Source organism: Tursiops truncatus, chromosome 2, assembly GCF_011762595.2.
Source record: "Tursiops truncatus isolate mTurTru1 chromosome 2, mTurTru1.mat.Y, whole genome shotgun sequence".
Taxonomy (NCBI): Eukaryota; Metazoa; Chordata; class Mammalia; order Artiodactyla; family Delphinidae; genus Tursiops; species Tursiops truncatus.
In genome coordinates this window covers 173,722,605-173,743,125 of record NC_047035.1, presented here as the reverse complement: position 1 = coordinate 173,743,125, position 20,521 = coordinate 173,722,605, and the positions used below count along the sequence as shown (strand labels likewise).

Genomic DNA, 20,521 nt, shown 5'->3' with positions numbered 1-20,521 from the left:
TAGAATCCTGAGGCTACTGGGTAGGAAACAAATGATACTCACTGCACTCTTTTTTTTTTTTCTTTCAAGTTTCAGAAGAAAAGCAAAATCGAAGTGTTACATTAGCACCACTGCTAACGAAGGTTTGACACAAACGTGGAAAATTTAAAGTACCTGTTCTCCACCTTCGAGAAAGGAAAAGATCATTCCTTGGCTCTTGTCCCAAGCTGGGAACAAGTAAACACAGAACCGGTTTTAAATAAGCCCCAATCAATCAATCCTTAAACTCTACTCAGTATCTCCACTTAAGTACGCAGTTGAGAAAGTACGCCAATCAGGAACTGCCCCCGCTTCAGTACCTTCGCTCCTCAAAGCTGGCCAGTCCCTAAACTCCAAGTTTAAAGTCAACCAATCCTTAAATTGTCTCACTTTTGGAAAAAAAAAATCCTGAAACTCCATGCTTCCTCAAAATCCCACCTAAGCACATCTCTGCCTGTTGTGAGGACCATACGCTGCAGGCATGATTCTCCCTTGCTCAGCAAGTACGAAATTCAGCTTTGATTTAGCTACACTGGAGTGGTGGTCTCCTCCTTCAATAATACGACAAATATTATGGTTACTTGGTTATTAGCATTTTTCTTCATGAAGCTAAGAAAAATATTTGTTATAATAATTCAATTTTATGGAAAGTTGAGAGTCTTTGCCTTTTAAGCCTAAGGATAATCCTTCTAGCCCAATACACAGCTGCACTAACAAAGGGGTCCCTTTCCTTCTCCTCTCAACCCCAGACCCACACCTCACACTATCAATGGTCCAAACCCAGCCGATGGATGTACCGTATGAAACACTAAAATTTCCAATTACTGAAACTTGTATCAAGAATTGAGTGTCATCAAATAGTCTTCAAAGAATATGGTAACTGAGCAAATATTCAAGTAGATACTCTTTCTGACCTAATAGAAATGACAGTGTGGCTTGGTTTTTTAAGATCTGGAAACCTAAATTCTAAATCCTATCTTTGAGATTGGTTTACTTGGATAAACTGATCATCTTTTCTTAAATTTTTCAGTCTAGAAAATAAAGCGACCATCACCAGCTCCTACCACCTCACAACAATGATGTATGTACTCATTTAGAGTAAGATGAACTCTAAAGGTTTCAGAAAGGCAAATAAAACCCAACCATTATGTTATTTTGTTTGTTGCTAAAGTCAACTCAGCTTGAGGTTTAGGTCAGCATGGAAAAAAGTACGAAAAACTGTCTCAATTTGACATAAAAGATGGCTGAAGAGAGTAATATAGGTTCTAATTAGAAAATTAGAATGAATGGGAGTCCTATCCCAAATATAAATCCCTCTATCAGACTGGCAAAGTGAATCGTGCGAGAGGGCTGCCTGACCCAAGTACACTCAGATACGGCTGAGGGCCACGTTTTGGACGGCTTGTGGACTTAGCGTTCTCAAAAAATAAATTCTAAATGGCAAGTGGTGTTACCTTACGGTTTATCAAAGCTCCGTGAGGTTTCCACTCGAGTCCAGTCAGAGTAGGATTACGAACACTGAATTACCAATTGATTCAAGTTAACATGAACATTTGACTAGGTGTTAAAGGAAACCAGAATGTCACCGCAAGATCTGCCATTTTGGCATATTGGTTATTTTGAATTAAAGGCACTTAAGAAATAGCAGGTACAAGAAAGACACTCTGAGTCTCCTTTGTCCTTCCTGAAAGCAAGAGATAAAAATCCCATGTGAAAGGTACTCTCTCTGTACCAGGAGGAAGACATTCTTACCAGCAGAGGCGGGGAACTGGGGGCTGAGAAATCTGTACAAACAAACCTTATTACAGTAAAACCCGTGTCTTGCTGTTACCTCCTCACCACTCACTGCCCCTGGCCCACACCCCTTTGTCTTGTCAACTCTTCACAAAGTTATCGTTTGTCTAAAATGTGCAAAAGCTTCCTGCTCTGGTCACTTCTTCAGGTCTTCATTCTCTTGTGAAGGCTCCCATGCATATGTAAAAGTTTAATAAAATGTGTATGTTTTTCTCCTGTTAATCTGTTTTATGTCAGTTTAATTCTCAGGCCCAGCTAGAGACCCAGAGAGGGTAGATGAGAATTTTCCCTCACCTACAGTGCCAAGAGGCCTACATAGTTAGGTTAGGCATAGATTTGGTGAATTCATACAGAAACTGTCGAATTTATTTCTAGAGAAGAATCCATGGAGAGGCAGTATAGCTCAGAGGAAACAGTCAAAACTACATTATGAGTTTGGTGACCTTGAATAAGTTACTTAATATCTCTGAACCTGTTTCCTCGTCTATAAAATAGGAATTATTTCACAGGACTGTCAGAAAGATTAAAAGAGATAATGATAGACAGTAACTTTAAAAGTGTCCTAAGCATCAGACCTCTGAGTCCTAGACTTACTTTTGTCACTAACTTGCTATAATACACATGACAAGTCATTTGATCTAAGTCGGTTTCCTCATCTGTCAAACAGTGGTGTAACGCATACCCTACACATGTCATGGGGTATTTATGACAATTAATGTGAAAAGGATTTTTCAAATATAGAGAAACCCTGGGAGTTTTGACTGGGAGATAATTAATTCCACACCCACAAAAATGAAGAGGATTCATACGAACAAACTTGTTACAACCCAGGATTATATAATGCTCCAATTAAATTAACTTTACTAAGAAAAACATTTCACACCTAAGAACATACCCGACACACCAGACCCGTTGGCAACCACTCGGCCATTAGCTACAAGAATTCTTTTCCACGCAATGAACGCACCAAATTGGCTCAGCTCTCCAACGAACTAAAAGCAGTTCAACACAATCTTTTGTTCGAGTCGGGTGTCTGCCACTTAAAACTACCCCTTCAATTTCTAAAGCATCAGGGAAAAAAGGGAAAAGAAGAAAGCTATACATTGCAGGGTTTCTCAACAGCAGCAGTGTTGACACTTGAACCAGATCATGTTTCAATGTCGGGGTTGCTCTGTGCACCGTAGGGTATGTACGCGCATCCTTGGCCGCCACCAACTGGATGCGCAGAGCAGCACCCCTCCCACACAGCTGTGACACCTAAAGATGTCTCCAGGCATTGCCAGATGTCCCCAGGGTGAGCTGGGGAGGGGACAAGATCATCCCCAGGTGCGATCCACTGAGCTACAGCCATAGTACTACCTTCCAGTCGTATTTATCTTACATCTCTCTCTCTCTCCCTATAGACTGGTGGCTTACAATGCAGTCTGAAAAACTAACAGTTTTGCAACATAAGAACTCAAGAAAAGAATGCTGTCTGTAAGACAGTAACGTCGTAAGAAGAATTACAGGTACGGTAGGGAGTTATGGTTCAATTATCTCTTCCATCAACATGCTGTTTTTGCCTCATCCTCTCTAAGAATTCTCTTCTTGGGAGTCTTTTTGGGCTAACAATTTGGTTAGCCTGTCACTAAAGCTTAGTCTCCACCCAGACTTACTAATTCTTATTCGTTAGTGTTTACGTTGAAAAAGAAAAAAAAAATCAAGCCTTGACGTTTTAACTTCTAAGCAACCAAATATGAAATTAATCAAAATTAAGTGTTCCATAGCTATTTAAATTATTAAAATTAAACATTTAAAATATTAAGTAAAATTACCCAAATTAGTATTCAGCTATTACTGTAAATATATAATATATATGTTGAAGGTAATGTGCAAAAATAAAAGAGACCATACGAAGTAGAATTTTAAGCATCGCATTTAACGCCTACTACATTCCATCACTGGCTAGACACACGGTTTTCTACAAGAAACAATTTCCATAACATCAGTACTTACACTGGTACTCTTAACATGGTAGTTTTTAAATTTGCCTAGGTAAATATAAATTTTAAACGCAATTCGGATAAGTTATCTAGGATGCTATATTTCACCTGGTCAGTGTTAGAAAGAGTGGCTTCTGTTGTCTTCAAACAGGACGGCTGACCATCACTGCCCCTCTGCCGGGAGCTACCTGACACAATTAATCGTCAACCTGCTGTCCCAGAGCCTGAACTTAAAAAGTGACAAAGCCTGAGTCATCAACAGGCCACTTAAGATGCAATTCTACTTTATACCATATCTAATGTTCTTAAGGAAGCTAACTGCAATTGTGGTTAAAAAAAATAGTGATAATCACTTCAACTCCATTAAATTTAGGGACGCTACAATAGCAGATTTAAGATTTTGTGAACTGCAAAATGAGACAGCACACCTCCACTTCTACACTTGCGGAGGATTCCTGTTTTAGAGTCCTGGGACTTGGTTATTCAGATCAACTCTCCCACTGACAGCTAAAAAAGCTAAACAAAATATAACTGCTGTCTGTTGTAGGGGAAAGCTCTGAAATTAATCATGAAATCTGCAATGGCATAAACTTATCAATATATAATCTGCAATGGTTCAGATGTGAAACACTCACATTAGGAAGTAATAAAATTGTGATCAATGTATGGAGGTTATAGTACGCCCTGAAAGAAACCCACAGAAATAACATACCTATTCTTGTATGTATGGTTCAAGTTCCTGTGTTTCCACATTGTTCCACACAATTCCACTCATGACAAATATCACCAGATCCTCTTTCTCTGACAAGAAATACAGCTCAGTGTTAACGGGATGATCCGCAGAGAAACTCAAACTCATTCCGATGTGTGGAACTTTGGCCTGATTCACTTAACCGGGCGGAAACCTGCCTAAACACTTCACACAACCCCTCCATCACCCTCTATTATGCAAGCTGCAACATTTTAAGGCAACTCCCTTATTTCACCAGCTGGCCCTGTCAACACTGATGTAACAGAACTGGAAAAACTCATCACTCCACCATGATATTCAAATATCAAACTGTATTTCACTTGGGAAAAATTATACGGTTGCCAAATAAAACTAATGCAAATATAGTAAACTAGGCAAGGCTCTGAGTCATTCTTTTCTTGAAAAGGACTCTTGGGGAACCTCGAATCCATCCTGCGACGGCTCAGGCCTTCTTTTGCTCCTCTGACCCCGCCCCGCCCCACCCCTCAAGCATGCGGGGCAGAGCGGGGGCGGCAAGAAGGCCAGGATGAGCTCATTAGTGTGCGCTCCGTCCACTCTAGTTTTATCCCCACGGGTCCTTCCTCACACTCTGCTCCTCCAGAAAGAGAGCTATGTTTTATTCATCTCTGAACTCCCCAAACCTCAGCCAATATCCTGCATATAAAGTCATGCCTAACATCTACTCCATGGCAAGCACCAGATTCGGGACTAGAGACAGAGAAGTAGAAGAGATACGAACCTCAGCCTGGATGGATGTTGGCTGCCTGAACGGAATCAAGTAATGAAAGGCCAGTTAGCACAGCGCCAACTGCCTGTGTTCCTTTCTCCCCTTGCCAATCAAGGCTTAATGAGGAACCAAAGAGGGCTTTCTCTTAAGAAACACAAACGTGTGTCTTCAGCCCTGACCATTCCCCTGAGTTCCACATCCATACACCCAAGGGCCTACTCAACGTGTCGACTTGCAGGGCGTTACAGGGATAAACTGCATGGGCTTGGAAGTCAGACGGCTTGGGGTCTGAATCCCAGCTCCATCACTGCCCAGCTGGGTGCCAGCAGGCGGGTCACTCTGAACCTCTCTGTGCCTCTGTCTTCTCCCGTGTAAAGTGGGGGCCCTGAGGGCTCCTGGCACACACAGCTGTGATATAAGGATTAAATGAATTAACATGTGTAAACATGTTTAAAACCCCATCGGGCACACAGTTCACGCTTACACGGTGCTTACTGTTATTCCTAGCGCCAATACTGCTGTTACTATGTCAGGCATCTAAAACTCGTCCAAAACAGAATGCACGGTTTTCTTCCCAAACCCCTTTCTCCCGTCTCGGGAAACAGTGCCACTATCCATCCAGCTGTTCCAGCCTAAAACCTGAGAAGTCATCACTTCTTCCTTTTCCCCACCCTCCAACTAGCAAGTCCACACCAGCACTCCTGGCTTCAGAAGCTTTCCACGACTTTGCCCACGTACCATCACCTCGCCAGTACCTCCCTAGTGCAGGCGCCCACCGTCTTTCCCCAGGGGGCAGCAAGACTCTCCCACCTCCCCACTCTCAACACTCCCCGCTCCACGACCCTCCGGCTAACTCTCCAAGAGCCTGAAGTCAGACGCTATTCCCGTGATGCAAACCTCCCTGTGGCTTTCCATCACGCTTCGAGGAGCATCTTCACTGCCCCACGCCTACAAGGGCCCTATCCCCATCGATAAAAATGGAGATAGTAATACAGACCTCAGAAGGCTGTAAAAACTTCATTAGGCGTTTAGACGAGGGCCTCACACACAGTAAGCTCCAGGCAAGGTTCACTGCTATGATTATTCCTGCCTGACATGCTCTTACCTCAGGCTCTTCCTCTCCCGTCAATCCATTCAACTACCACCCCCTTTGAGAGGTGTCCCCAGACAGACCCCCTCTGAAACGACCTGCCCTGCTCTCCCACTCTTGGCCTTGTCTTCCTTTGCTTCACCGCACTTACCGCCGTCTGAAATAACATCACGTCCTTGCTCTTTGCTGCCCAGTGCCCCGCCGGAACGTGAGCTCCACTAGGTTGGACATGTCATCTCATTTGATGCTCTAGTTCCGCTTCTGACCCAGGACCTGACTCTGAGAGCACAACACACCTCTTCCCCAGGTTAGGGAACCGGCGTGAATTTCTTAGTAACGACACCGTACTCTCATTTTCACCTTCATGACCACAGCTGAACCTCAGGAGAGCGATACTACGCATACCATCATCTCCCATTTTAGGGAGAAGGCTCAAGTTCCAAGTTTGGGTGACTCATCTTTGGACGCAAAGGCTAGTAACGAGCAGAACAAAGGTTTGAACCCCTGCGTTCCCAGTCTAAGGCCCTTCAAACTAGGATGGAAGAGTGTTAGGCCCTGGAGCTGACTCTACGGAAACGTGATCTCTCAGTCTCCTGAATAAATACACCGGGGGTGCCTGGTCCTCCGCCCTTCGAAGTTCCTGACAAGCACCTGCCCTGCACCTGAGAACGATTCTGGCACAGCACTAACGCGTCGGCGGCGCACCAAGCCCGGGCGGGCAGGCAGCTACGACGGCGGGGCGTTCCAAGGGGACACGGCAGCACCCCGCGACTCTTCCGGGGCGCTCAGAGTTCTCTCTGCAAACCCGCACGGCGGGGCCTCATAATCGCCGAGAGCGCTGCGGTGACGCTTCCAGCGACTTCTTGGCCCCCGTCCACCACGTTCAGATCGGCCGTCGGGCTCGAGGGCGGTCCAGGATCAGAGCGGGCGGAGGAAGGCGGGAGGCAGACCTGCGGCAAGGACCCCGGCCCACGAGACCTCTGTCAGAGGGCTGCGGGTCCCCACGTTCGCAGAGTAGCCCAGTGCCTTTGTACGCTTTCTCCTGGCGCGGTCACATGCTAGTGTCACCTCGCGTGCTCTCACGACGCGCCCGGCCCTGGGGCTGCCTCGGAGGGAGGCCGGAGGCCGCTTCGCCTCCAGTGTACGCGAAAAGGGCACTGAGGCAGCAAGTGGTCATCCCTGCAAGTGGCTCCGCCTCAGCCACCTGGTCGCTCGCGGGACCCCAGAGGAAGCCCGGGCGGGGGGGGCGGCGTGTCTCCGCAGGAACCCTGCACCCCTGACTCAGTATGTGCAGAGGGGAACCCAGTGCCCCCATCGGGGAAGAAAGAAAGGGGCCTCTCCCCCCCGGACTCCCCCCTCCCCGGCCTCGATATCGGCCCCAGGGGAGACGCTGCGGTGCTGCCAGGGCGCGGCCTCGCCTGCTCGCACGCCCGTCCCTCCCGCCGCGGAGGGCGCGCTCCCCGCCCGGGCGGGCACCTGTCCCGTCACCGCGTTCAGCGGCTCCCCGGACCGCCCCAGGAGCAGAACCCACGGCCACCACCGACTCCGGGGGTGCGAGCAGCCGGGCTAGCCCCGCAGGCCTGGGGAACTGCAGGAATCCTCAGAAACTTACAGTTTTCCTACCGCGTGCGCGTCACGGCGAGGTGACGTCATGAGACCCGGCGCCCGGGCAGGTCAGGCCGCGGGTCGCCGCCGCCCGCCCCCCCACGGCCCCGCCCCCCGCGCGCCGGCGGGAGACACGCCCTTCCTCAGCGGCCCCGCCCCGCCGCGGAGCCCTGGGCGCGGGCGCAGGCGCAGACGGCCCACGTGGCTGCAAAGACCCTGGGAACCCAGCAAGCGGGCTGTCGCCCGGGGGCTGGAGCAGGACGCCAGGGTTGTGAGGTAGATTTTCCACAGACATTGCCTTCCCTCCCTCACGTGTTCCTTAAAAGTCCTCCACATGAGGAAACAGCCATTTGCTCTTCACCAGGTGCCACGGGCCCCTCGGCCGGGCGGGGTCAGCTCCCCCACCGGCCTTTGCTCCTGCCTCGCCCCCTCGAGACTCCGCCCCAACTGGATAGGCCCTGGCTTGGCCCCGCCCACTCTGATTATGCCCCGCCCCAGGCCCCGCCCCAACCGGACCTGCTCCTTCTTGGTCCCGCCCACATCGGCTCGGCCCCGCCCCCTAGGGCCCGCCCTTCCGGCTCCCGCTCGAGGCTAGGCGGGCGCCCGGCGGCCCCACCCTGTCCCGGCGGCTCCTCTAGCCTTATTACTTGAGTTTTTAGCCTCTACCCTTCCTACTGGGTTTCCCGCTTTGGCTCAGTGAGACGACTTGCAGACTACCGTTCTCCTCTATTAAGCTTAGCAGGCGATGATCTGTACAAACAAGGATGTTCGCTTCTTCGCTCTTGTAAACTTTCCGCCACCTCCTCCTCGCGTGACGACACCTTCCTGCGCCCGTCCCACGGGTCTCTGCCCCTTTTTAGGCTGTTTCCTGTGTTCTTAAAAGTGAAGGGTGCTGGTTCAAAGATGGCTCAGTGGAAGGAAAAAGGAAGGCTCGAGAAGCCGACAGCAATATACTAAACATTTATTTCTGACTTGTTGGATTCTTATATTATTACTCTTATAGGCAGAAAAAAAAACTTGATGCTTAAAAGTGGCTCAGGCAAATATGTCTTGAAAAATAAAGAATGGGAAAAACAGGCCTTGGAAATAGACGCTAAGGAGGAAGTACTGAAGAGAGAAAGGATCACTTTTAAAAACTTACTTGGAATCACGACAAATAGCTAGATGAAGCAGGGAATTTTGCCCGGCAGCTCCAGTGTAAATAAAACCTGAAACAATTGTTTGTTTACACTCTCACTGAAAATACTGCGGTATTTTTATAGGAAAGAGTGATGCTGGGGAATGTTAGCCTTTAACGCCTGATATCTGGGCTGGTTAGAAATAAACGTATTATTCAGGAAAAATCCACGTAAGTAATTAAAACTTAGAGAAGTTTCTGATTTGGATATTATTCGTACATTTTGTCTTAATATATCATACAAGGTTTTAACGATCATCAAATGACATAAGAAATTTTTAGAGTTTGTAGATAACAATTTTAACAAAAATAAGGTTTTTGTTCTGTGGAGCAGTTATAGAAAAATAAGCACTTTTTAAAACTTCTGCATATTGAACAAATGACAGTATATTTTCCTTGCAAAACAATTTTAAGAAAACTTTAAATTGTTAATTTCATTATTTACATGCTTATAAAATCCCCAAAATTGGAATCCTTTTTTAAGGAGATTCTAGATACTCCTATGGGAGCGTCCGACACATCGTATATGTCATCTGTCCTTTTATGGAATGGAAATGGTTAAGAGATATACACCAAATGCATTAAAAGTTCTTCAATACAAAATACTTTTGCCTCTGTAAGATGGTATGACAGAAGACATTCCTTTCTTCTCATCTTATTATTTAGCAATTTTTTTCTCTTGATACCCCAAGATTTTCAAACAAAACAAAAAAAAACAAAAGCCTCCTGTCTTGCTAGATGCAGGAAAGAAGTAATGCGGCCAACAAAAGATTGACAGGCAGGAAGCATACCCAAACAAGGAGAGGAACCTCAGGGAATATCAAGTAGAAATTTGGGGGAAATACATGATCAGATACAGTCAAGTTTCTGTAACAGACTGGAATCTGATCTAGATAAGTAGCCAGGAGCTAGGGTCAAACGTATGTTGATATTAGAGAGAGGAATTGTTAGGAGAACTGCTTTCTTTAAGGAAAAACAAAAACAAAACAAATCCCTGGACATTCAAGGGTTAGCACTGGAAGGACTAAGGACCTTCCTTCACTCTGGCCCTTGGGGTTTCAGTTTCCCCTGGTGGTTGTTTCACTTTGGTATCTGTTGCCCCTAGCAAGCTGGGTTCCAGGGCCCTGTACTTCATAACTGTTCCTTTTGTCCTATTGGCAAACTGCGAAAAGCTGAACCTTAACACTAGGGGAAAACAAAAGGTTGAAATATAATGGCTAATATTTGTCGAGTGTTTATATGCACCAGACACTGCATTAATTCATTTAATCCTTGCAACTGGATGAGGAAAGTGCTGTTATTATCTCCCATTTACACACGGGGCAAGCAGAGTGCAGGAGACCAAGTGTCACACATCTCACAGCCTCTGAGTAACAGAGTCAAGATACTCTAGAATCTGCAGCCATAACCACTGATCTGTATTGAGTTTCAAGTAACAAGGCAAGAAACAGGGACTTGGAAAGTGCAAGGTCTGTAAATTCTAGCTCCTAAAGACTGACCACAGTGTAGGGGTATCTTCTTCGCCATTTCCTGGCCTGTCTCCGCACTTCTATTTCCATTTTTGAGGTGCTCATCATGACCTAGTAAATTGATTTTGTGACCCATTAATGGATTACCAGCCTGAAAAACACTAATCAGAATCCCAAATATCAAATTGTATCCCATGCAATAAGGGTAATTGTTCCCAAAACACAAGCTTCAGTAAACTACTGTTTCAGTAACGTGTGCGTTTTCCGAGTTGCTATGTTAATGTATTTCTTACCATGGATCTCAATTCAAAAAGTTTCAGAAACACTATTATAACCACCACTTGCCTGACTTCTATGCATATTTCATCATTCAGAATCAAGATCAAGACAAACCAAATCCCATTCCAACCCCCTTGCATCCCTCTCAGCTCCAGGATCTGGTCGAGGTAATCAACACAATAACCAGGTCACTTCTACATCCAGAAGGGCTCTTGTCTCCAGGACAAAAACCAAGACTGTAATAATGACAACATGATAAACAGCCACAAAACAAGAGTTACACCCAAAAAAAGAGAGGTTGTCATGAGAAAGGAGCAGAGATGGGTAGCTTGGTGGAAGAAAGACTGGGGACAGAGATTGGGGGGCTGCAGAAGGAGGTACGTTCATAAGCCCACAATCTTACAGCTGCTGTGACACGGTTTGCAAAGTTCTATTTCGTATCTCATTTTATCACCTCTCTTCTCTCATCCCTTTACTTAGCTAATTCTCCCATCCTGTGGTCTCTCCTTTGCAGAAGCTTCCTCCGAGAAGCTTTGCCTAAACTGCCTTTGCTCTGGGCCTTGGAAATGATTTTCACCTCCTCCCCTGCTCGACTGTATGCTCTGTGAGAGTAGGGGTAATATTGGTCTTGTTCAACCTCAAAGGTTTACTGGTACCTGAGGACCCTACCCTGAGCAGGTACTCACTAAAGATGTGTGGAGGAATGAACGGATGGATACATGACCTCAAATCCACACACTGGCTGGTTTCTTACTCAGGATACTAGCTGCTTTCTAAACAGGGGGCACTGTGTTAATAGAAATAATACCGAGAAGAAAAATCCTTTAGGAGGAATAACTGTTTGAAGGATGGTGCAGCATAATATCGCAAAACCCTGAACAGGGTCCGCTTGCCTGGGTACTTCTGTGCCCAGTTATTTGGAGAAATCCAGTAACTTCTCCAAGCTTCGGAGGGGATTAGGATCACTGAACGTTGTTCAGAGTGAAAGCCCTAATAGGGTGTTAGCCCTCAGGGAACTCTGCGAAATCAGTGCAGGCCACCTGCACCCTTATTTGCATGAAGTCCCTGGAAAGAAATTGACAGGCACTAGGGAACAGCAGTGAATCCTTTCAGACAAAGGATATTGGACAAAGGCTTCTCCCAAAGGCAAGAGTGGGGTGGGGGAGTGAGGAGGGGAAAGGAAAGCAAGTCACCAGTGGTGTGGCTCTGAGAGGCCAAGTCCGTGACTGAGTAAAGGGCCAGGTGCATGCTTTTGAGTGAAAAGCTGAAGGAACCAAGCTGCCTTGTGGGTGTGTTGGGATTCGAGGGCAGGGGAAGAAGGTGCAGGAGAAAGAAGAAGGTGTCAGAAAGATCCAGAATTCCTCAAGGAAGAAACCTCACCTACCACAGCCCCGCAGTCAAGCAGAATGTTCCAGAAACAGGCTTGAAGTCTTTGTGTATTCTGTTCTTCCTCCGTGGGATCTATTTTCTCCCTTATCTCTTGGAAAAGACCTAGTCTTTCTTCAAGTCCTATCATTAACTCTCTCTGCTAAAAACAGCCAACTTTTTTGAGCGCTTAGATCTAAATCACTGATCAGCGCTCTATGTGAAATCTTCATTTAACCTTCACAACAACTCTTCAGAGTAGCTACTATTTTTATGTCTTTTACAGATGAGAGAAAAAGTGATGTTAAGTGACTTGCCCTAGGTCACGTAGCTTAAAGTTATCTGACTCCCAATTTCAGCCTTAAATACTACCCTGGAGCTCATTGCTTTGCCCAGGTGGTCAAACCATCTCTTCCCTCTGCTCCTTAAAGAAACTTCTATAGCACATGACATTTAAATATCTCTCAAATCAGAATGCATCTTAAAATGGAAAGGATAACATAATTTAATTAATTTTTTTCTTCGTTTTACAAAAAAATAATGATTTATCTTATCACAGATAGCATCTTTGATTTAATAGCACACAGTACACTGCTTTATAAATGCTTATACGTCTTCCTCCCCACTAAGCTATGAATTCTTTGAAGACGGAGATTGATTCGCTCAACTTTGTGTCCTTAGCACCTAACACAGTTTCCGGAATGTGAAAGGCATCGGGCAAATTTCTTGAATTCAGTTGAGGAGGGTATGTCATCTCCCTGACAGGTGACAGGTGGGTGCAACCTAGGAGACAAAAGTCATCACTGTCATCACCCAAACTCTTTGATTATCCGCAAAGCCCTGTTGTTCTGGGAAAACAAAGTCACAACTTCTCTGAGTTTCATCCCAGTTGAGTTCTATTTGGCTCTAAAGGTATGTGAAGGTTCCCCTTGGTAATTAATTCGGCATGTCTCTTCTCTACTTGACAAAGTGTCATTTATTGTTTACACTTTATGTTGGGTTCAGGCAGTTTGTAATCAGTTAAAGCAATATAATGAGGCCAAATTAAAGTTAAATTTTAAAATCTGATTTTGCAAGGTCAGATCCAGTTGCACCTGGACTTTAAGCTAGAGATGGTGCTCAGGTCACTGAGGTGTTCGATTTGGTCCATGTTGTGTTTTTAAATTCTTGAATATCAGAAGATAACATTTAAAAAGCAAGTATTTTGGCTTCTTCCAAATATCAGAGGCTCTGATGATGTTAGCCCCCCTCTTCACCCAGGGCATTCATCGTTGGAGTGAAGCTGCCCAGTTCAGAGACACAGATGTTCCCTGTTTTCCCATAACCCCAACTGGGGGCTATTTAAGCTACCCATGTGGCACTGGAGTTTATGATGGACCTTGAAAGTGAAGGGCTGGATCATTTAAGACTCTAGCTGAAGAAGGATCATAAAACCTGAAAAATAAACAGCTTTGCTCAGAAATCCACTAATGCTCTAAGTGAAGTAATGATTTTCAATAGTTACATTTTGCCCTATAGATAGATTTTTCACTGTTTCTATGTCTGTCTTCTAGAGAATAAACTTCTTGTGCATTAGAGATTTTTTCCAATAAGATATTGCTTTTTGGTATTTAAACAAAAAAGAAAAATACTTAAGAAAAATTGAAGTGCGATATAGAAGGTTGGATGCACAGTATGGCCAGGCCTGTGTGCGTGCTGCACGGATGGCATTCGCAGAGCACACAGGCTTGCCCAGCAGAGAGCCACAGAAGCTTCTCTCCTTCCCTTGGCCTCTGTTCTCAGGTAACAACATGGGAGAAGGAAAGTTAATTATCCTGTTAATTATCACGTTTCCGTTTTGTTCTATACCACAAATGGTCGACTCAATCACCTTTAAATTATACTTTAAAGTGAGCTCCGAGGCTGTATAGAATGTGGGTATTTAATAAGTCTGTTATTTGGGGGACATTCTCTTGTCTAGTCACACTTTAGGTACTGCTGTTGACATTAGTCAAGATAAGGTTTGGATGCAAGTGACAGAAAACCCCTGAGATAACAGGCTTAAACAAATTTGAAGTTTATTTCTCGATGCGTAAAACTGTCTGGATATATGTGGTCCAGGACAAGTTCGCCCACAGTGGTGCCAGGGATTCAGGCTCTTTCCATCTTGTTGCTCAGTCAATGCTTGATCTACATTCTCAAAGTCACCTCTCCATCCAAGATGGCAGCTGAACTCCAAGAACCCCCCAGTTTGCAGGAAGGAGAAGATCCAGATATTCTGTAGCTTGTACTCCTTAAACCCCATTTTTCTCAAGAAGCTTTTCTCAGCTAATTAAGAGACTAGATTGGTAACTTCTCAGTTCACTTAAAACTTCCTTCTAAAAAACTTCATTCATTTAAATACTTTAAAATGCATTCATGATGGCCATCATCAAAAAAATCTACCAACAGTAAATGCTGGAGAGGGTGTGGAGAAAAGGGAGCCCTCTTGCACTGTTGGTGGGAATGTAAAGTGATACAGCCACTATGGAGAACAGTATGGAGGTTCCTTAAAAAACTACAAATAGAACTACCATATGACCCAGCAATCCCACTACTGGGCATATACCCTGAGAAAACCATAATTCAAAAAGAGTCATGTACCACAATGTTCATTGCAGCTCTGTTTACAATAGCCTGGAGATGGAAACAACCTAAGTGTCCATCATCAGATGAATGGATAAAGAAGATGTGGCACATATATACAATGGAATATTACTCAGCCATAAAAAGAAACGAAATTGAGCTATTTGTAATGAGGTGGATAGACCTAGAGTCTGTCATACAGAGTGAAGTAAGTCAGAAAGAAAAAGACAAATACCGTATGCTAACACATATATACGGAATCTAAAAAAAAAAAGGTTCTCAAGAACCTAGGGGCAGGACAAGAATACAGACATAGAGAATGGACTTGAGGACACAGGGATGGGGAAGGGTAAGCTGGGATGAAGTGAGAGAGTGGTATTGACATATATACACTACCAAATGTAAAATAGATAGTTAGTGGGAAGCAGCCACATAGCACAGGGAGATCAGCTCAGTGCTTTGTGACCACCTAGAGGTAAGCCTGACACTATAAGAAAAAGTAGTAAACATTTGGAAATTTTTGCTATACTTCTTTCCTGATATCTTATACCTAGAATATCATGTATCTTCTTTAGCAGAGTCTATAATTCGTTTAAAATCTTTTCTGCATTCTGGACTACCATGTTGACCAGTAAAACAAATCTAGGCAAACACTTCAAGGTGAAATGAAATCCAAACCTCAGATCTGTACAGTTAGTTATGTCTGTAAACCAGAACTGGGGGAGGAATGGGGGTGAAAATGCCAATAATGTCGAGAGAGAGAAAGTGCTGATTAAAAACTGGATTGGCTGGTGAGAGACTGGAAATTTTCTTCCCATTCCCAAGAGGCTTATTTTTTATCTTTCTTTTTCACATGGTAAAGCGGCAAATTAAATTGCAAAGTTAATTCTCATCACTAAGGAAGGGATTCCAAATGTAGTCATTAAGGATTGCTGAGCATTTAAATTTTATTCATGAGAATGAAAACTTTTAAATAATTAAACAATTATTTGTTCTCTTTTACAGATTTATGTTATTATAAAATACTACAGTTTAACATCGAGTGTTTAGGCTCTAGGTTCCAGAGACTTGGATGGCTATTTTAAAATTAGAGCTGTGTTTATTGATACATTTGATTTTATGAATTATGATACTGGAGCTCCCTTGAGAGATGATGTTCTCTCTTCTTCCAAGATGAAGTCCTTAACAGGATGAGATCTTATCTTGCAGGAAACCATGAATTCACTGTGGAGAAGAGTGATTTGGATTTTTCTCTGGTAGGACATAAAGTACATTTTGAATGCTTTACTGTCTCTTCCAGTGATTTATCTTATGCATGAAAATAATCTTCAGCCTTGTTCACAACAGATGAATCTATCTTTATAGAAATTGAACAGTCGTTCTGCAAGAAAACCTAAGGAAAACAAAATGATTTCTTTTTGGTAAAGTAAGCAGTATTGTATCTTTGACTGAAAATCCCGGTATTTAAGGCTTATGTCAAAATTCTTATTTTAAACAGTGAGGTAGTCATTGGAAAAGTTGAAATTATTGTCTTCTTTACAAGGAAATGTTGAGATTATAAATTCTACATTGTGAAAATGGTATCTGAAAATAAAATTCTAAACAATTGAAAACTAAAGAATATGTTTCTTTTCCCAAATTTGCCTCACCTTTTAAAGTTGAGTTTGGATCCCTCTGCTACTTCCAGTAAATAAGGCTACTCTAACTCCCAGATAACATTAAAAATATAACTGCCTAGAAAGGAAACAACTTCGGAAGTTAGGGGGCTTCAAGCAAAACTAAATTATAGTGCTTCATCAAATGACACCAATAATCAGAGGGGTTATTTAATGAAATCATGGGGTTTTTGTTAACAAAATAAAAGCTTTAGCTTTTTACATATGGACAGAGAAAACGTGTATAGCCCCACGTTGTCCTGTCGTCACCTTGACGGACAGAGATCGTTATTAACAAGAGTGTAATACAGGCATCCAGAGAGTCTGGAATTCTGTCTCTGTTAAGATTTAGATCCTGCCAGTGGCTAGCAGCTGTTTTAAATTTAAGAGGACAGGAGTGAGTTAGCGACATTTTGTAAGAAATAAATGAGCCCTCAGTGCACACCAATTGCTGGTAAATTCAGAAAATGATAAACATTGTTCCTTGAGCAAGAAAGTCAGATCGGAAACACACCTGCAAAGATTTATTTTCAAAACAGCAAAGATGTTGCTGTGCAACTGAAATATTCTATTTTCACCTTTTCCCCCCCAATTTTTCCTTCAGGATGGTCTCCTGACTTCAGTTGCTCTCATAAAATCTGAGAATTTTTGATGAAAATAAAACAAAACTCAGAACTTCACAGCTCAAAAGTGTCCACTTCAGTTTTAAAACCTAAGTCAATTTCCATTAACATTTGCTCAACATAATTTTCTTATTTTGGCCTATGCTTCTTTTTTTTCTGTGAAAATAGTATCAACATTTTAAAAAGAATGAAACAAAAAAAACATTAAAAAGCAATCAAAAACTGTACAGAAAACTGAACAGTTCTTAAGCCCCCCAATAAAGGGGCTGCTAGCACCAGAAAAAAATAGTTAGTATGTCTTATGTTTTATCCTATGACTGGCATTCCAGAGAGTTGGTGAAAAACTTTGAACAAACCTCTTCTTTAAGTCAATTGTGTGAAGTTTTAAACTACCGACTTTCTAGTGTTTCTAAATATTATGTAATTGATGTGAATGAGAAAATTTGTATTTCTTAATAAACCTAATTTATAGAAAACAAATTCCCCCAGGTTGCCATTTTAATTTCCTGAAATAGATCCTCGTGTCTGTCACTTAACACACTATAAACTATATGCATTTCTTATTTCCTTGTCTTTAAATCATAATTCAGGAAAACCTATGAAAAGAAGAATCTATGTTCAGAGGTAAAGTGAAAACTGAGATAAAAATATAGGACAGTAATGGAGACTATACTTAATATAATTAAACTGTAGTTCTATGCCATAATTTGCTTCTAAAATTAGACGATCATCAAAATAGCTCTTTGTATTTGCAGTTTTCAAAACTGTGTAGCATGTTTGCCACCATCAGGTGGATGATACACACACACACGCACACACACACACACACACACACACACACACAGAAACCACATAGGCTGACATAAGTGAATTGAACTGATAAAATGAATTTTAGGTCACTTTAATAAAGTTAGACTTTATTAAAAAGGCTACATAATGAATTAAAATAGAGTATTTTTTCAAATAAATCCAGCCCAAGCTTTATAAAACTACTGTGTTTCAGTAAAAAGGATATATATGTATGTGTATATATATATATGTGTGTGTTTACACACACATACATATGTCATTCCTACTCATGAAAATTAGAGTTATAAACTTTAGGGTATTAGGGAAGGTGAAAAAATAAATAATAGTAAAATAATTTCTATTACCATGGTTTATATTACTGCTTCCAAACATGATGAAAGGGTGTGAGAAAAAGATCCTTTGTGATTGTGATCATAAATGCCCAGTCATTACCCCCCAAACTACATAAAATCAGAACCTAGAATTAAAACAACAATAGCAAAAACAAATAAGGAAAAAATCCTCAGGGTGCCAATATAGCACTGTGCTCCTCTCCTTATGATATGATAGGTTTTTTTTTTCTTTTTCCTATTGCTTTGGGATTGCAAAAAAAAGTTTGTCCCACAATGTTATTTCTATATAAAATGTGGGTCTGCATGTGGGTCCTTATGTTGCACAATCCTCGGTGGTAGACAATAACATCTTTACTTACCCGTCTGCCAGTACTTTCCTGTGCACACAGAAGGTCCTTAAAATACAATTGAAAAAAACATACAAATAAATAATAACACATCTTGTCCTTAAACTTAATCTCAATGACATAGCAACAGCTGCTTTGAAGGGAAGGATTCAAGCAAAGCTAAACCACAGAAAACGGTTACCAAAACTTTAGCTAGTGCCTTGAAGAGGCCGCACGATAACCTTTGATGTCCAGTTCAAGTCTTAAATCTGTGGGAGCAATGGCTTAGAAGCCCTGAAGCCCTAAACCGTGGAAATCCAATTTTGACTTAAATAAAAAACATTTTGTTGAAAATGGTTTCATACATTAAGAATCCTTGATGCATATCTTTTACTAATTTGTCTTTAATCTTCTGGAAAAAGGAATAATTTTGATATAATCTACATCACAAAACATAATGCAGTAACTCAAAAATATACAACAGTAATTATTGCTATTAACAAAATGTTGGAGAATTTTAAAACTCTATGAAGAGACATTTAAGGAGACAGGATAAGCAATAATTCTTAAAATGTTAGAGTTCTGAAATGCATACATATGCCCAGAAAAGTCTAGTTTAATATTAAATGTATCCATTTTTATGTATTTTGATTACTTACAAATATTTTTAAATGTGTGAAATCAGAATTTATGTTACAGAATAAATGCTAATTTTCATAAAGTAGACTTACTTTAGATCTATTAAGTGTGTTTAATCATTCAACAAACATCAACACACGCTCTTGCATGATACTGAGGTACTGACTGCATAGTAAGACATTGATTTTCAAGGATCTTTCAGTTCGATAGAGGTGATAAGGAACAAGTAATATCAATACAAGAGATAAAACTCCAAATATTGTTGAATTTCAGTTATAAATGTAAGTTCTAAATAAACATTTGGCAATGTAATTATGAGCCATGACCAAGGAGGTTTGCTAAGTGAATTTATATATATAAAATGCCTGGAGCATATGTAGTAAGTGCTACAAATGTGTTAACTATTAGCTATTTATTCCAGAAATATGGAATAGGATGATTCAACATTGCGAAAAATGTCTAGTTTCTTACATTAACAAGAAAGAAAAAATGCATTTGTCAATATATACAAGAAACACACTGATAAACTTCAATAACAATCAACCAAAAACCAAAACCCAGCAGTTACAGGGCTAAAAGGCTAATGGGTAAAGCGTCATCATTAAAAGCAGAAAATAAATAGGGATAGCTACTTTCTCAATCAGGGGTCAGTCAAGAGGCGGACACCACACCAGTTATTTTAGCAGAGAGAATTTAATATAAAGAATTATTACCTAGGTGTCAACTTCACAAGGTAGCTTAAAAACAAAAAGAGAACTTGGGATCACAGAGGTAGCAACTGCAGAAAACAGCTACCACTATATGATGGAGCGGGATCAAGAAGAGAAGTTGGAGTTATTAAAGCTTAGAAGCTTAGAGAAAGGCCTCGAGGAAATGAAACGCAGATGTCATGTATCTCTGAGTTGGGGGTGCAAAGAGGCGGTTCCTACACATGTTAGAAAACTGTTCATGGGATTGTCCTGCTGCTGTGGGAAGGAACTGCTCTGTCAAGATGAAGCAGCATCGGTAGGTTGACGCTCATAGAACAGGGAGCGAATAAGAAGTGACCAGAAAACAAACAGTAAGGAACAATCCCTGCTTCCTTCTCCTTCCTGGGAGCTCTCTGCCAGTGAACTCCTCATCAGCACAGTTTAACAGGGTGCCACCTTGCAAAGCAAAAACACGGTCTGCTAAATTCCAGCCCCAGCATCACAAGCAAAGCATCAAAGGTTAGGTTTGGAATGAAGAGTGGCATGTTTGCTATCACCATTATTATTCAAAAATTAGAAACTTAGG

General features: G+C 42.3%; 1 protein-coding gene and 1 long non-coding RNA gene across 25 annotated transcripts in view; both read right to left on the bottom strand.

Annotated features, from left to right (window-relative positions):
- The window catches only part of ZNF438 (zinc finger protein 438), a 291,111-nt gene extending 282,404 nt beyond the window's left edge, over nucleotides 1-8,707 (bottom strand). For 6 of the 24 annotated variants that reach the window (XM_019933572.3, XM_019933577.3, XM_073801765.1 and 3 more), the window contains exon 1: nucleotides 4,507-6,458. The gene's annotated coding sequence lies outside the window, so the exon portion shown is untranslated. The other 18 variants (XM_073801757.1, XM_073801754.1, XM_019933576.3 and 15 more) reach the window with 15 other exon arrangements.
- A 6,426-nt stretch (nucleotides 8,708-15,133) lies between these two features.
- Nucleotides 15,134-20,521, bottom strand: part of LOC141278120 (uncharacterized) — a 170,424-nt gene continuing 165,036 nt past the window's right edge. The window contains exon 14 of the long non-coding RNA XR_012330455.1: nucleotides 15,134-18,676. This is a non-coding gene — a long non-coding RNA (uncharacterized lncRNA). The remainder of the gene's footprint in view (nucleotides 18,677-20,521) is intronic.